This window comes from Eubalaena glacialis, chromosome 11 (assembly GCF_028564815.1).
Source record: "Eubalaena glacialis isolate mEubGla1 chromosome 11, mEubGla1.1.hap2.+ XY, whole genome shotgun sequence".
Taxonomy (NCBI): domain Eukaryota; kingdom Metazoa; phylum Chordata; class Mammalia; order Artiodactyla; family Balaenidae; genus Eubalaena; species Eubalaena glacialis.
The window spans coordinates 46,520,443-46,538,646 of NC_083726.1; the positions used below are offsets into that span (position 1 = coordinate 46,520,443).

At 38.2% G+C, this 18,204-nt stretch overlaps 1 long non-coding RNA gene across 1 annotated transcript in view; it reads right to left on the minus strand.

Moving 5' to 3' along the window:
* Positions 1-10,974: 10,974 nt before the first annotated feature.
* Positions 10,975-18,204, minus strand: part of LOC133100413 (uncharacterized) — a 133,497-nt gene continuing 126,267 nt past the window's right edge. The window contains exon 4 of the long non-coding RNA XR_009702485.1: positions 10,975-11,810. This is a non-coding gene — a long non-coding RNA (uncharacterized LOC133100413). The remainder of the gene's footprint in view (positions 11,811-18,204) is intronic.

Genomic DNA, 18,204 nt, shown 5'->3' on the forward strand with positions numbered 1-18,204 from the left:
ATTTAAGAGGCTTGCTAAAAGATGCAATCCAAGTCATATTAGGCTTCCACTCTGTAGCCTCTAGCCTCATTTGGCACTTTCCCCACCACACATCCTTTTTCTAAACCATCCTAAAGGGCAAACATGTGGTGCCCTTTCAAACGCCCATGCCTTTTTACATCTCATTTATTATCTATGCCTGGAAGGCCCACTCCACAGTTATCCTTTCCTTTGTAAATCTTAACCTATTCCAAGCTTGGTTAGTTATTTCTTCATCTCTGCAAATTGTACTTTTCCCATACCCCAGTAAGTGTAGTTATATTTTAATTAAATGTTTAAAATCATTCTTGCCCACAAGTTATTTGTGGGAAGGGCCTGCAAACTATTTATTGTTATATCCCCAGCATCAAGCACAACATCTCAGCAGGTCCCCAGTGAATGAATGTACAAAATCAATACCAAAATGGGCAAAAGGGCCACAGACTATCAGTGAAGACCTGGGACTGAATCCCATGAATTCGTAGTGCACAAAACCAAAGTGGTTTTGTGATGCCCTTTAACAATGCTCAGTGTCCCAATAGCAGAGGACTAACGATATGATTTATTTTTGTCTACATCTCCTGCTAGCAATAGGCCTATCATGTGAGCCTCAGTGCTGGTCATGTGACCCAAGGTGGGTCAACCATAGTACCTCACTCACAGTCCCAGCGACTGATTCAAGTGTGGGCAAGGAACATAATCCAGGCTGAACCAGTTGAGATCCTTCCCTGAACATGAAGAATCAGTTTAGGAGCTTTATTACATTAGTACAGTTTTTACCAAAATGTGACCCTCCCCCCAAAAAATTTTTTTAAACAATTGCCATCTATTATGATCATCACATTTTAACAAGAAGAAATTAAGAAGGAGTAATCTCAGAACAAAAGGCCATTATCTATATTTAATTCATTTGACTTTATGAAGAATTCATTTCATTGTGATTGATTCTCTTACTTCTCTGCTGATAAAACTTAGGCTAGACTTGAACCAGTTCATGGAACTAGAGCATTAGGGATTGTAGTGTGTTGAATAGTGGTTCTCAAAACGATATGTTCAAGTCCTGGCCCATGGTACCTGTGGCTGTGGCCTTATTTGGAAAAAGAGTCTTTGCAGATATAATTACATTAAGGGGCTCAAAATGAGGCCATCCTAGACCCAACAATGGGAGTCCTTATAAGAAAAAGGCAGAAGGAGATTTGAGACACAGAGACACGGATAGGAAGGCCATATGAAGGCAGAGCCAGAGATTGGAGTTATGCACAGCCATAAGAAACACAAAGGACTGCCAGCAGCTACCAGAAGCTGGGAGCCAGGCATGCCACGGATTCTCCCTTAGAGTCTCCGGAAGGCACAAATCCTGCCAACACATTGATTTCAGATTTCTGGCTCCCAAAACTGTGAGAGAGTAAATCCCTGTTATCTTGAACCCCCCAGTTACTGGTAATTTGTTACGGCAGCTCTAGGAAACTAACACAGGGAATTATTCAAATTGGAGAGTGACAAAAAAATGGCATTATGAAAATGTAAGAAAGGTGAAGGATCTGCAGTCTGAGAAAGGACATTGTATTTGGTATTTTATTCTAGAAGAAGAGTATCAAAGTGATAGCACTCCTAACTCGTTTAGTTGAAAGCTGATAATTATATGCAGCTATAAAAGCTGTATGTTAATCAGACTTGTTTGACCAAACTTATACCTGATCCAGAAACCACTCTGATAAAATTTTTCATTACTTGCTTTTAAAATCTCACTGACATAGAATGGCCATCATCAAAAAAATCTACAAACAATAAATGCTGGAGAGGGTGTGGAGAAAAAGGAACCCTCTTGCACTCTTGGTGGGAATGGAAATTAATACAGCCACTATGGAGAACAGTATGAAGATTCCTTGAAAAACTAAAAATAGAACTACCATACGACCCAGCAATCCCCACTACTGGGCATATACCCTGAGAAAGCCATAATTCCAAAAGAGATATGTACTACAATGTTCATTGCAGCACTATTTACAATAGGCAGGACATGCAAGCAGCATAAGTGTCCATCGACAGATGAATGGATAAAGAAGATGTGGCACATATATACAATGGAATATTACTCAGCCATAAAAAGAAACAAAACTGAGTTATTTGTAGTGAGGTAGATGGACTTAGAGTCTGTCATACAGAGTGAAGTAAGTCAGAAAGAGAAAAACAAATACTGTATGCTAACACATATATATGGAATCTAAAAAAAAAAGGGTTCTGAAGAACCTAGGGGCAGGACAGGAATAAAGACGCAGACATAGAGAATGGACTTGAGGACACGGGGAGGGGGAAGAGTAAGCTGGCACGAAGTGAGAGAGTGGCATGGACATATATACACTACCAAATGTAAAATAGATAGCTAGTGGGAAGCAGCTGCATCGCACAGGGAGATCATCTCTGTGCTCTGTGACCACCTAGAGGTGTGGGACAGGGAGGGTGGGAGAGTGATGCAAGAGAGAGGAGATATGGGGATATATGTATATGTATAGCTGATTCACTTTGTTATACAGCAGAAACTAACACAACATTGTAAAGCAATTATACTTCAATAAAGATGTTAAAGAAAAACTCACTGACATAAAATAATGATGATATAGAAAGTAACTTCACATTTTTTCCTAAACCTATATTGCCTATAGCTTACATTGGTATCTTTATTTGAATAGATATATAATATAATTTCATTATTGACCTATGAATGAAAGTAAAATTCAGGGCTACTGATGTAGTAGACTACTCTTTTGGCCATTGCTAAATCATGAACTGAGCTATATCATGGTTCATAATCATATGCACATTCTTTGTTGTAGACAAAGGAAATTAAAACTCATTTTAAAGTTTACTTTAATAATATGCAGACAAATGAGTATTGAATATATTTGACTCTGGGTTTCTGCAAGATAAGTCCAATATTTGGTTCTAACAGTTTCCCATCAAACATAGTAAAAAAAGTTGAGTTGTTCTGCAATCCGACATTTAGGCTTATGTTTTTAAATTTTTTTTATGCTTCTCATGTATCTGATTCATTATATTGTGCAATGAAAGCATCTCTCTTTCACTTAGCATACTGTTGAATCTGCAGAGATCTTGCTACTTTAAATGTATATGCACTTTTCTTCCAGCATAAAAATCAGCTGTTAAGTTGGACTGATGGAGCAGCAATTTCTGGCTTTTACAGAGATTAACAATGCTTATTTCCTCCTACAGAGACCATCTAACTGACATGCTGTACATTGGTGACCAAATAAGAGACTGACAGATGTAAGGAATTCTCGTGTCCTGTCAGACATCCACTGGCTTTTTCCAAATACAGTAAATGATCTCTGGCTTTTTAAGAATCTGTTGAAGAATGCTACCATCAATTAATTACTAAAGGCACTAGGGAAAGTCCTTAACCAAGACGTGGATGGATAGTTATTTAGGAAACCAAAGGCTAGAAAGAGAGCTATTTACGTTAATGAGGTTATAGAGTAATTTGATTCATTATGGCTACAGGCTGAAATTGAATGGAACAATCAAAGTTCATTACCAGGTCTGATTTCCTGAGTGGGAAATGGTAGAGATACTGTGTATATGACTACCTTCCCTACACCTTCATTTGAGTGCTTTTTCTTCAATGTTTTTTATAAGTAAATATTATCCTCTTCTTATTTTGTTTTCTTAAGGTAGCAAAGCACACCAACAGACATGCCAAAAGAAATCATTTATGGTACATGTAATGAAATCAGAAAACTATAATTGCTCATCTGAATAATTCCCTTAATGCAATCTTACTTTAAAAAAAATAATATTACCTTAAAATCTTTTCAATGAAAAAGCGCAAAAAAACCCCATCAAGTTAGGTTGCTGTTTATTTTACATGGCCAATACCATTAAAATAAAATGCCAGAATTCAATTTATGTAAATTTTTTCAGTTAAATTATTTATAATAGGAAATTCTCTCACCTTTCTGAAGTGAAATAAATACAGATTTAATTCATTAGATGACTAGACTGGTATAAAACCTTAGAGGAAATGCAAATGGTAATTGAAAATATAGAAATGACATTTGTTTTGGTGATACAACAAATCAATCAGCAAAAATTGTCAAGCTTACAAAAATATCACGAAAGTATATTCTGCATTGTCCATTAAAAGGTATGTTTATATTTAAAGCACATATTTCACAAGGGAATGAGAGAAGTAGGAATTGTGGGTTCAAGTTGATCTGAATGCCATGAACCTTATAGCACTATCATGTCCCTACCTCTCAGGAGAGACCCCCTAATGAAGACAGAAGATGTGGCCTTTCTCCTGGCTTTTCTACCTGACAATTCTGTGACTTTAACTAAGCTGTGTGACCTTTCTGAGCATCAGTCCCCTCATCTGTATTAAATGGGGTTTAAACAGTGGACATATAAAGTGCCAATCATGCCCCTACCACAAGGATTTTATAAGAATCAAATGAAGTAATGGGTTGAAAATGCTTGGTAAGTTATAAAACACTACAGAGCTGGCATGCCTTAGTAGCTACCCATGAGTCCCTGGCTGCCAGACTAGAGTCTCATAGAATCAAGTACAAAATCTACCCAAGCAGTCTTTTCTTGACTGTCCTTATTCGCTGGATTTCTGGGAAGTATGAAGCCTACTGATATTTGAGTGCCAACTATCTAGTCTTTATATAGCCTAATTATATAGTTCTCCATGATAATTCAGAGAAACAAGTTTTGCTATTCACATTTTACAAATGAAGAAGGAGATTCATATTGACTAACTTGCCTAATTTCATTTAGTAATAACAGCAGAGATGAAACGCAAACCCAGCTACGTCTTGTGGCAATGCCCAAACTTTTTTCCACCTAAATCAGTAGCCCATCCAGATTTCTCCTTCTGGCTAAAGTGCAATTGGAGTGGAAGATTCAGAAGTGAAATATAGGCACAACCACAATCCTCTTCTGTGCTCAAAGTTTGCCACTTAGTTTGCAGATTGTCAGTCTCCAATCATTTCTGAGGCCCCCAGGGAATTCAGGTGTCACTGCCACCATCCAAATGAATTCCAGGGCACTGCTGGGCCACGTGTACATTTCCACCTGTCCTTTTAAACTCTTGCTGAAGACACAAAACAAACCTGCCTCATGAGCCCAAATTATCTAAATCTTCATGGGCCCTGAGAATCTAGCTGAGCGATATCAGACTACACTAGTGTCATAACAATTTGGTAAGAGCGTTGAAGATGGGCAAACAATTGTTGAATATCATGGCAGAAAGTGTGCAATGACTTTAGGAACCAGAGCTGGCTCTAACCCATGTGATTCCCATTACTAGCTCTGTGACCTTAGGCAGTTACCAGACCTCTGTGAGCCTTATTTTTCTCCTATAAAGATTAAAATAGCACCTCAAAGTGTTAGGAGATCAGTGAGGTCACATCCCAGAAGCACCTAACATAAAGAAAGCACTCAACGAATGAGAATTTGGTGGGATGAAAAAGTCAAAAGACATAAAAACTCTTGCTCCCTGAGATGTCTCCAAAGCTTTCAGAGATTCAGGACTATTGCCGCTGTGAATGAATAGCACAGGAGAATATGTATGAAGAAAGAAAAAAATAACTTGCTTCTTTTGCCAGGGGTAGGATGAAGATAAATTATCTGAGAGGAGAAAAAGTATAGTTACATGATTTCAATCACAACTGAAACTTTATCTTACAGTGTCTATTTTTCTTCAAGAAAATGCCAGTACATTCAGCACTGGTAAACATGTGTCATTGACTTGGTTGTTTGTTTGTTTGTTTTTATTGCTTTATATTGTAGTCATGGGATAATTTTGTTTAAAATGTTTTGTTAAAACTCAGTTCAATGTAAAACATTGAACCCTTTATCACAAAGTCACCAAAACCAAAACCTTTGCCATTAAGTGAGGCAGCACTTTAAAACATCAAAAACATCTAGAAAACCAAATTCATGACCTCAGAAAAAACAATAATTGTTTTGAAAATTAAAATCCTTTTCCCCACTCCAGCCAGTAACTTACTCTTCCAACGTAAATGTGGTGTACAACGTAAGTAACCCAAAGGAGGAATCACGCATCATTTTGCCTTAGCGCCAGCAAAATATCTCCAGTTGACAGTTATTAATTTCTAGTCAAATTATCCTGGAATAGGGTCAAAGAGAACTAATGGTTTTACTTTACACTGCAGGAAGTGTTGTGTTTCAGCATTCAGAAGGCAGTGCTCTCTAAAGAGAGCTACAGCAGAGATCAGGAGACCAGCATGCCCTCTCTAAAAAATATGAGATTATTAAGTGCGTTAACCCTTCATTATTTCTCAGGCACTTTCCCACAAACTGTATTAAAATTATCAAAGTTGTTCATTTATTCTCCATCTGCATTGACTGCAGTGTATAACGTTTTAAATTATTTAAAAATATAAATGCCTGGTTATAGATATGAGTGACCAAGGATTATAAAAGCTGTTATTGTTTTCATTCACTTTTCAATTTGCCCTTGATTTTGCAATTTTAGCATAGTAAATATGCATATAGAAGTAAAGAAGATCTAAACAGTATTAGTTATATAAAGATTTTTCTTTTCTGCCTCAGTTCCTAGTTAGGTGGTCCATATAATGTGGGTTATATCATGACAATATCAATTGTTTTCTTCAACTTATATGTAATTCTTTCAACTGGCTCTCAGGAATTTCAATAAATTCAGTTTTATGGTGACAGCCTCTGGACTTCTCAGTTCACCACTGCTGGTGTGGAACTTCTACTATATGAGATTGCTGGGGAGGGGGTGATTAAGGCCCCAATATTCAAGGCCTGTCACACCTGGGATAGATTTTCTACCCTATGAATGGGGGCTGGATGGGGTAAGGGCTACCTGGTCCTCTCGGCAGTTGCCTGTCTGGAATAGAGCTGGGGCTGGTGGGGAAGGAGAGGTGAGAAATGCTGGCAACCTGCCCCTCCGGGGACAAAACTGTACCCCCAGACTGGGAGCTGGGGAGAAAGGGAGCTCCCACCTCCTTGACCACACCTGCCCAGATTAGAGCACACCAAGTAGATTTTCATAACACGGGGGTGGTGATGGAGCAGGTTGTAGTTGAAATACCAGAGACTCTAGCTGTTCTTACCAAGATTTAGAAGATTTTCTTAAATGCATGCTTCTTCATTCGCTGTATACCCTCAGGATAATTCACAGAGACTTTAAATGACTGTTTTTTATAATTTTCACCAGTTAACTGTTGTTTAGGGTGCATTGATTTGCTTACCCTGCTATTCCCATTATAATGGTTTTTTTAAGTGTTACTGAAATTTCTATCAGTGTAAACTTTTAGGGCAAAAAGCATTATGAGCTCAGAAACATCCCCTTAGAAGATTTCAAAATTCTTGGTTTATAAGGAAGGAGTTGAAGAGAAGAAAAAAGAAAAAAAAGAGCCTAGAGGCAAAGGCCTAAGGATGCTGATGCCTTCAGGCAGGTACCAAAAGAACCTGAAGTCTTGAAGAATAACAATGAGAGTTTCAGATTGTGTTGATAATATCTTCAGGACAGTTACGATCGGAAGTTGTCCGGGGGTTGGGCTGCTCTCAGACCTGTTTCTGAGGTGGACCTTCAAGGTTCACTGGGTAGTGAATAGCAGCCAACAAGATTCTGTTTGCTTTCTTTATTTTTTCAAACAGAAACCAAATTAAAACAAAATCCAAGACAGCTCAATTTAGTGACATATAACCTATAGACCTTGGTGCCTATCCTCCGCTTAGACCCTGGGGAAAGGCTAAGTTTTTAGAGAGAAGAAGAGTTGGGAGGTGAGGAGGGTGAAATGGAGAATAAGAGAGGAGGGTGCTGGACTGACAGGCAAAGCTGTCTCTGGAAGAAGTAAGGAGAGGGAGGGTTCCTGTTTCCATAGTATTCCTTTAAGTGGGAGGGGACAAATGTGCTGGCAGGGAGGTGGCACCAATGGATCAGTATCAATTATCTGGTCAGTCAGCTTCTAAGTTTTCACAGTTTCATTAATTTGGGAATAAAGCAGTACTCCCTTTGAAATTTTTTGCTCTACTTATATTATAGTGGGATTTAGGTATTGTATTAGTTTTCTAGGAGTGCCATAACAAAATACCAGACTGGATGGCTTAAACAACAGAAATGTATTTTCTCACAGCTCTGGAAGCTCGAAGTCCAAGATCAAGGTATTGGCAAGTTTAGTTTCACCTGAGGCCTCTTTCCTTGGCTTGTAGATGGCCACCTTCTTACTGTGTCCTCACTTGGCCTTTTCTTTGTGTACAAGAAAACCTGATGTCTCTTCCTCTTCTTATAAGGATACTGGTCATATTGGATTAGGGCCCTACCCTTATGACCTCATTTAACCTTAACTGCCTTTTTAAAGGCCTTATCTCAAAATACAGTCACTTTGGGGGTTAGGGCTTCAACATATTAATTTGGGGGGACACAATTCAGTTCATAATAGGTATTATGTATACAAATGTCAGGAAAAATTGTGAATGACTTCAAAATAATTTTTTAAAAAAGAGAGAAATTGGTGTTGGGCCTAGCTCAATTATTAGGGTTATCTCCACTTTTGGTTATCTTTGACTAGACTGTTTAGAAAACTGATCGTAATGAAAATGTGTCTTGCCCATAGTCAATGTGAATGAATCCTCTTCACACAAAGGCAAAGAGATTTTGTCCAATAGAGAATGTAAATCTCTGTAAGTTAAACTCTTTTTTAAACCAGATGTAACAGCTTACTGGTTCCCTCATTAGTTAATGAGTTAAATAAAATCTTTGACACATGTTCAGTTTATATTTGTATGAAAATCATGATTTTACCTTCTTAAAAACGTGATCCTCCAAAATATTGAGGATTATTTGGGCAATATTATTGCTGCTGCCCTGATTTTTCTGTCCTTCATTGGTTTTCCTCCCTTTTCTAACTTTTTGTTCCTCTTCACCGAACTTAATCTCCAGGGTTAGAAATGGAAAATAGGAGGCACATCTAACACTGATGATGAACAAGGAAATGATGGAGGCCTCCATCAGAATTCTGTCATGTTTCAGTTAGGAGCCATGTTACTGAGAAGAACGTTACTGAAGCTTTTAATGTCATAGATTAATGGTACATACACACATCCATAAAATAGGTATGCTACTCTATCAGAAAAAATATATATATATGTAATTTAAATTTATCTTCTAGAACTTAGAATCTTTGTGGTTCTAGATATTCCAAAGTTCATATCTAAATATTAAGATCAAGATTTTAAGTAGTTAAAATATTTTAATTAGCTGGGAAAAGTCCAGAGGCTAATTCCTTTGTGGTTATTATAAATTTCTTAACCAGTCTTAAATGATGTCATATTATTTTTATTCTTTTTTTTAAATTTTATTTATTTACTTATTTATGGCTGTGTTGGGTCTTCGTTTCTGTGCGAGGGCTTTCTCTAGTTGTGGCAAGCGGGGGCCACTCTTCATCGCGGTGCGCGGGCCTCTCACTATCGCGGCCTCTCTTGTTGCGGAGCACAGGCTCCAGATGCGCAGGCTCAGTAGTTGTGGCTCATGGGCCCAGCCGCTGCGCGGCATGTGGGATCTTCCCAGACCAGGGCTCGAACCCGTGTCCCCTGCATTGGCAGGCAGATTCTCAACCACTGCGCCACCAGGGAAGCCTATTTTTATTCTTAAAGCACAAAAATGTCTATGCCTTGGTCTTGGAACACTTTTCCTTGATTTCCTTAACCAACAATTCAGCTGTCATAAGCATTCAAGCAACATGAAGGGTTTAATCAACACTTGCATAAATGCATCAGAAAGCACTGGATAAGCAGAGAGAACTTTAAGCAAACATGTACTTTCTTATAAGCCACAATTTGTTGGAAAGTAGGATAGTTCCAGAATACAGTGTAAAGGAGTTTTAACCTTAGGTGACACACTTGCCAACATCTCTGACCGAGGTGAATCTGTACTCAATGTATCTTAACATAACAAATATGTTTGCCACCATCTTAATGTAGCAGAAATCTTTACAAAGGGAAATCGGAGACACAAAGTGAATAACCTCATACATTAGATTATCCAAAGTCATCTTTACTCTTTTCCAATAGTAAAAACAAATTAATTTGCTTTCTTGCCTTGGCATTTATGACTGCTTATTTAATCACATGAATTTAGACTTCCTGTGAGAGAATTTGAAACCACATTGTGAACATGACTTTCACATAAGGCTTGTTCTTTTTTCCTGAATTAGAAAGTAAAATTTTGAAAATCCAGTGCTTGTATTAGACCCTAGGCAAAATCAGTACAGCTCTGCCATCTCCCGTTAAGTTGATCCAGGACTCTAGGGAGCCATGTCACCATCTGGACTGGAGTGCATATGGTCAGAAGAAGGCCTGGGAGAATGTTCTCAAAAAGAGCCCAGCTGGCTGAGCAGCCACCTGTTACCAAGATGAGCAAGGGCACGATATATCGTACTCATCATAATCCATCTGTTTCTAGTCTCCAAATATCCGACCCTGTCATGGCAGGGTACCACTGACAACAGGAGACGACTGACTCAGAGAGGCCAAGACTACAAGTCCAGCTAAGCAGACGATGTCTAGAAGATACCCATGATGAGAAATAGACAAGGGGGCTGATTTGGAAAGGTCAAGGGAGACAGAGGTAGCAGGCTTGGAGAAGCAGCAAGGCAGGAGCCCAGGAGCTCAGATAATTCAGAGAAGCCATAAGAGCAGCCCTGGTGAGCTGGGTTGGGGATTTAGATCCTGGGCAGAATGGGTTGTTTTAATGGCCTGCTGAACACAAGTATTTCTGAGAGACATGGATTGTGGCCTCAAAACAGATACGTATAGATTAATTTAACTCCTGATTAAGACAAAGATATAGAATCTAGAATTCATTTATAGCCTCAATGGCAAATAATAATAATTAATAATGGCCAGTACTTACATAACACTTAACAAGTACTTTGTGTATATTAATGCAATCCTCAACATAACCCTGTGAGGCAGATACTATGATTATTCCCGATTTGAAGGTGAGACAAATTAGGTGCAGAGGATTTTGGTGACTTGCCCCAAGTCACATAAGTGGTAGAGCTGCACATGAAACCCTGCCTCTGTTCTCCTCACCACTGCTGTGTGCCCCTTTCATTTCCTTTCCCCTTCCAAGAAACTGCAATGGCTGAGCTCTTCTCTTCTTATTTTCTTATTTTATACCCCCCTTTCCCTATTTAACCTCTTTCACTCTGATTTCCCCTTTCTCTAATATCATGAATATCAGGTTGGATATTCATGGCGGAACCAGAGCAAATGACTGCAATTATACAGAGCATGCCCTCTTCCTCCTCCTCCCAACCCACTTGCTTAAGTTGAAATGAGGAAAGACTCTTGTTTTTGGCTGGAGAGGTTTGGCCTTTGAGTGCCAGAACTGCATGAAGGACATGAGGACTGTGTGTGTGTGTGTGTGTGTGTGTGTGTGTGTGTGTGTGTGTGTGTGTAAAGGGCAGGGGTAGGATTTAGAAGGTGGAGACTGGAGAATAGCTGAAGGTTGAAGGTGGAGCTGGAGGGGGCTGTGTTGAGGAGGAACTCCTTGAGACTGTGACTTATACAGGCTGAGCGGAGCCCAAGTGATAAAATGTGGAACAGTTGGGGAAAGGGCAACAGAAGGGACTGAGACATTCAGCACAGCACCAGCAAGTGACAGTGGTGAGATGCTTCCCCGGGTGACTCACAGGCAGCAGACAGCAAAGAGACACCAGCAGATTAACGATCTTGCTCTTCAGATCTCCTGAGAACTTTCCCAGAGATGCCTAGAAATCAACAGGGGAGATTTTCAATGGGAGCAGGAAAAAGTTGTGACCCCACAGCTGTGCAGGTGAGCACCACCAAGCAGCAAGGTGCAGATATTCATGTTAATGTGACCTCACTGCTTGTGGAGAATGGAAGGCCCGGAGTGACATCCTAGCTGGCTGGATACTCAGGAACAGAGAAGGGCAAGAGCGATGCGATATACACCAGCCCCTTCAGTCATGTTGCACACAGCTACCAACCTATTCTACTAATAACGGGGAACACAAACATTGTGCTGGAATAGCTTAAAATCTATAAAGGCCTTTTCTGTTGGGGTTTTATTTTTGTAATCACTTTTATAAATATTGAATTTTAACCATATGTTAAAGTGGCTCTCCTTTTTGTTATGGAATTTTGTCTCACAATGTACAAATCTTTGTGCATTTCTGCCACTAATACCGACACTTGGTACTTGAGCTTGTCCCTCTAGATGTGGTTCCATTCAAGCCCTAAGAAATTTAACTATGACCTTTTAACTATCTCACTGCACCTGTGCTTTGTTCTCCTAAAGTCAGATTCCGCGGACCAGGTGACATTAGGGGTAAAAAACAGAATAAGCACTTTTGATCTAAGCTAATATGACTGGACCATATGTAATAGCCATGCTGTTCTTCTACTTTCTATTTTGTACATATCTTTTTCAGTCATCAGCTGTAGCAGGCAATCTTAGGGGGGAAACAGCCTTTAAAAAATTCTCAAAAGGATGAAGTATGAGCAGATGTCCAAGAGGAAGATAAAATAACATTGCAAGTAAAATGTAAAGATTTATTGACACACTTTAGCAAGCTGTAATAGAAAATGTTGAGGACCTTAGAGTACAACACGAAAAGAGAAAAGGTAAAAAGTCTTCTTTTCATCCCACTGTATTCAATAAATCATGTAGTTCCAGTTGCTTTCAAGAAGGTTATTCACTTACTATGAGTTGCCATTAGTTAGTAGGTCCAATTTTTCATATGCAAAATACTTTCTCCCACATACATTGTTATATATAGGTATACACATTACATATAAGGAAGCATTAAGGCATTAATTTATAGCATATAATATTATCTTAAAGCTATTACTTTATTATTATGATATAATTATGTTTATTTCTTTTAAAAATCTTTATTTTGGAATAGTAATAGAATAGCTCCACCAACAAGTCAATCAAATTCCATGGGAAAAGGAATAATATTGAAACATAGTCCATGTTCCTCTACTTTAAAAAATAAAGGATATGGCTGGTGTTAAAAAGATAAACCCTTTCTATATATGCTAGCAGAGGTATAATTAATAAGATGTATAATATTATTTACTTGCCAATAGGAATTAAGTTAGTAAGTATGTATTGAGCATCTACAACAAGGCACTATGAGGTTACTGTTAGCAGGCAGTGCTTACTCTATGGTTAGGGAAGCAAGAAACATGTAAACAACTAACTAAAGTGCAAGACAGAATTAAACAATAATCAGTGCTTTGGCACCATGAGATATCACCTCACACCCATTAGGATGAACACTATTTCAAATAAACCAGAAAATAATAAATGTTGGTGAGGATGTGGAGAAATTAGACCTTATAAAAACCCTTATACACTTGGTAGGATTGTAAAATGATACAACCACTGCGGAAAGAAACAGCATGGAGGCTCCTCAAAAATTAAAAATAGAACAAGCATATGATCCAGCAATCCCACTCTTGGGTATTTATCCAAAAGAAGATAAAACAGAATCTCAAAGAGATATTTGCACACCCGTGTTCACTGCAGCATTATTCACAATAGCCAAGATGTGGAAGCAACCTAAATGTCCACCAAAGAATGAATGGATAAAGAAAATGTGATCCACAATGTATATTACTCAACCTTATAAAAGAAGGAAATACTGTCATATGCTACAAGATGAATGAACTTTGAGGACAATAAGCTAAGTGAAATAAGCCAATCACATAAAGAAAAACACTCCATGATTCTACTTGTATGAAGTATCTAAAGTAATCAAACTCATAGAAACAGAAGGTAGAATGGTGGTTGCCAGGGATTGGGGGGAGGGGGAAATGGGGAGATGTTGTTCAGTGGGTATAGAAATTCAATCATGCAAGATAAAAAATTCTAGAGATCTTTGTACAACAATGTGCATATACTTTACTGTAATGTACAGTTAAAATTCAGAAAGTAACTTTATGTTATGTTTTTTACCGCAGTTAAAAAGAGTCCTAAAAAAAAAAAAAAAGAATCAGTGCTTTAGTAGCATAAAGTAAGGAGTAATTTCACAGCTTCAGAGTGGAGGCAGCATTTGACATGAGTTTTGAAGAATAAGTAAAAGTTTGGTGTACTAGAATGTATGGAAATGCATTAACAAAGACCCAGATGAGGGAAAGTTATTTGAAAAGACAATCAGCATCACTGATCATCAGGGAAATGCCAGTCAAAATCAATAATGAGATATCATCACCTCACACCTGTTAGTATGGCTATTTTCAAACAAACAAGAGATGACAAATGTTGGCAAGGATGTGAAGAAAAGGAAACCCTTATAAACACTGTGGGTGGAAATGTTATTTGGTATAGCCATTATGGAAAACAGTAAGGTGCGTCCTCAAAAAATTAAAAATTCAACTACAATATTATCTAGCAAACCCACTCCTGGGTATATATCTGGAAAGACTTGAAATCAGCAACTCAAAGACATATCTGCACCACCCTCATGTTCATTTCAGTGTTATTCCCAATAGTCAAGATATAGAAACAATCTAAGTGTCCTTCAAAGGATGAATGGATAAAGAAAATGAAGCATATATCTATTATATATATATAATAATATTCCATTGTGTATATATACATATGTATATATATACATACATACATCCATAAAAGAGAAGGAAGTCCTGCCATTTGCGACAACATAGATGAAACTGAAGAGCATTATGCTAAGTGAAATAAGCCAAATAAAGAAATACAAATTTACTGTATGGTATCAATTCTGTGTCGAATCTAAAATAAATAAATAAATAAATACGGCCAATTTCAGAAAAACAGAGGATACAATTGTGATTGCCGGTAGCTAGGGGGAGGAGAAAATGGGGTGATAGTGATCAAAGAGTACAAATTTTCAGTTTTAAGAAGAATAAGTTCTGAGGATCTAATGTACAGCATGATGACTGTGGTTAACAATACAGTATTATATACTTGAAAATTTCTGAGAATAGATCTTAAGCATTCTCACTACACACACAAAAAAGAGTTAACTGTGTAAGGTGAGTGTGTTAATTATCTTGATCTTGGTAATGTTTCCACAATGGATATATATGTATATCAAATAACCACATTGTACACTTTAAACATATACAATTACATTTGTCAAAAATTGTGTAATAAAATATATTTTTAAAAATCAATTAAAAAATTTAAAATCATACTAAACCAGTTTAGGATCTGACACGCAAGCAAGGAGAAAAGAATGCATCTGGCCTGTGTGTTGTGGAGATTACTGAGATAATCTTGTAAACCCAGGGCACTCCAAGCATTGTAAGCTCAGTTCAAGGGTAGTCTAGAAAAACTGCACCCACCAGCACAGGGAGATAGTGATGGAACTTGACTCTTACTGAGCTCTAAGCAGGTGAACAACCAAAAAAGTTCTTCTGAGAAATCAAAACAACAGCCTTGTGTAGTATGTGGTATCCAGAAGCCCAAAGCCAAGAAATTAACATAAAATGAGCTTCAGACTTTTGATATTTCTGGGGCTCCTCAGAGAATCACATGCTTTACAGGTACTCTCCCGCAATCTGCACCATGGAGTCTTTCTCTCTTGCTTTAAGCAAACAACAAATATTTATAAAAATTTACCATGCACTAGGCCACAAGGGAAATCTCAACACAAAATAATGATTGGATATCTTTATCCAGACCATCTTCTCCAACTAAAATGCAATAAAATTAGAAATGAATAACAAAATTTAATTCCAAAAGACTCGTATACTTGAAATATTTGAAATAAACTTCTATACAATTCATGGATCAAAAATAATTCATAAAGGATCCTAGAAAATATTTAGAAGAGAAAATAATGAATCATTACTTAACATTTATGAATTTAGCTATAGTAGTATTTATAGGAAAAATTAGTCTTAAATATGTATTAAATAAAGGAGAAAGTTTTAAATTAAATTAACAGAAGTAGTAAATAAAAAGTTCTATTTTGGACTTGTTAAGCTTGAGATAAGTATGCAATGTCTAGGTAGAGATGCCAAATAGCAAATTAAGTATAGAAGTCTAGAGCTTAAGGAAGTGTTCAAGTCTCAGGAGATAAACGTGGCAATCTTCTCCACAGAGATGCTATTTGAAGTCAAGGCAATGGGTGAGGTTACCCAGAGGAAGAGTCTATATAAAAAAGGAAGGCAAGGACAGAGCCTTGGAGTGCTTCAATATTTAGAAGAATAGAAGATGAGAAGCTATTGAAGGAGACTGAAAAGAAGCAATGAAGGAGAAAGAAAACCAGGGAAGTGTACTGAAAAGGAAGGCAAGAAAAAAAAGTGTTTCAAGAACGAGGAATTAATCAGCTGACTCAAATGCTCCTAAGAGAGAACATGAGACAGATGTAGAGAATTAACCACTGAATTTGGTAAGATGGAAGTTGTTGATTCAGAGCACTGCGGGGAGGGGAAAGCTTGAATTCACCACTCAAATAAGGAGGTTAGCTTTGCTTAAGAGTAAGGCTCTAGTTCCACCTGATTGGAGAAAGACAAGGACAGGTAAAGATATAGGTAAAGTCATAACTAAAAAAGAGTTAAATAGAAGATATAAATTGAAGCTAAGTTAAAGGGGTAGATTGTGAGAGATATTTAGAAGGGAAGTGGTTTATTCAGAACTGCATGTTATGTTGGCTCTGCCTGAAACAGGACTGGAGATAGAGCAGTAGTCCAACCAAGAGATGGCAAATAGTCAGGGTTCCAACAGGAAGTGGATGTCATGCTCACATTAAGACAATTCTAGGGGGGTTTATTCAAAAAGAAATTCATTTTTACCCTCTGAGTGGGAATAGCAGAAATCTGAAACTAGAAGCAGTGAAGCTAAAATGAACCTCCCCATTAGACTCAAAAGAAGATGGGATGGATGGAGTACCAAAATCCAAAAAGAGAGCTGGGGAAAGCAGATTGCCTTGGAAGATCCACTTCCCACAGGAGAGACAGAGAAATATTATATGACTTCTTAAACCACATCAATTATGCTTATAAGAACAAAAACTAATTATAAGAAGTTTTGTTGACAGCTTACACGTGCTAGGGACTGTACTAAGTTTACATCATTTAAATGTCTCAGCAACTCTATGATGTAGATACTCCCTGAGGCAACCAAGGGAATAAATACCATGACCCTACTCTTCTTCCCTCAGAACTTCTGTCAATGTTCCCACTGGCCATAACCAACAGTCAGAGGACAAGGCAAAACACCAATAGAAAAAGGAGAGTTGTAGAACCTGGGCACATCCAAGACCTAGGTCTACCACAGAGATGGATGCAAATTACACTCCAAATCTGGTTTAGCAACCATCATAATTAATTGGCTTCCCATATAGGTTGCTTGCAGAAAGAGGCAGCAATGTTGAGGCCAATGCAAATATCTGCTCCACTTAGCATCTTATATTCTCACTCAAAATTAATAAGACAGTGTTCTGGAGTTATTAAAAATGGAAACTTTATGAACTGTTGGTTATTTCTTAGTGAAAATTCATAATAGCTTGCACAGTTTTATGACTCTAACATTACAAATGATACGCGGTATCTGTGATATAAGCAAAGACAAGGACCAGAGGAAATTTTACTTAGTTGTCGACATTTTACAAAACAGAAGCTGTGGCAACACCAGGGCAAGGTTGCCGTATGGCAGCAATCAGCTGGAGCTGAGCAGCTGCTTCTCCCTTTAATGGGGGATGCTGATCCCAGCTCGTTCCATCCTAGCACGTTGCACTCCACCAGGTTAACCACCCCATTCCTACAAGTACTTGAGGTGGCCCCTGTTGTAATCCATCTGAAATTCATCTCAGAGGGCCTGGAGCCTAGAGAGGTCCCAGAGTGATCCCTTGTGTTTCCAAATCCTGTACTGCCGGAGATAATTCATGGAATTAACTAGGAGCTCAACAGCTTAAACTGGAGGAGAAACTAACATCAAAAACAGCCCAAGGGACTTCCTTGGTGGCACAGTGGTTAAGAATCCGCCTGCCAATGCAGGGGACACAGGTTTGAGCCCTGGTCCAGGAAGATCCCACATGCCGCGGAGCAACTAAGCCCGTGCACCACAACTACTGAACCTGCGGTCTAGAGCCCACAAGCCACAACTACTGAGCCCACATGCCACAACTACTGAAGCCCATGCGC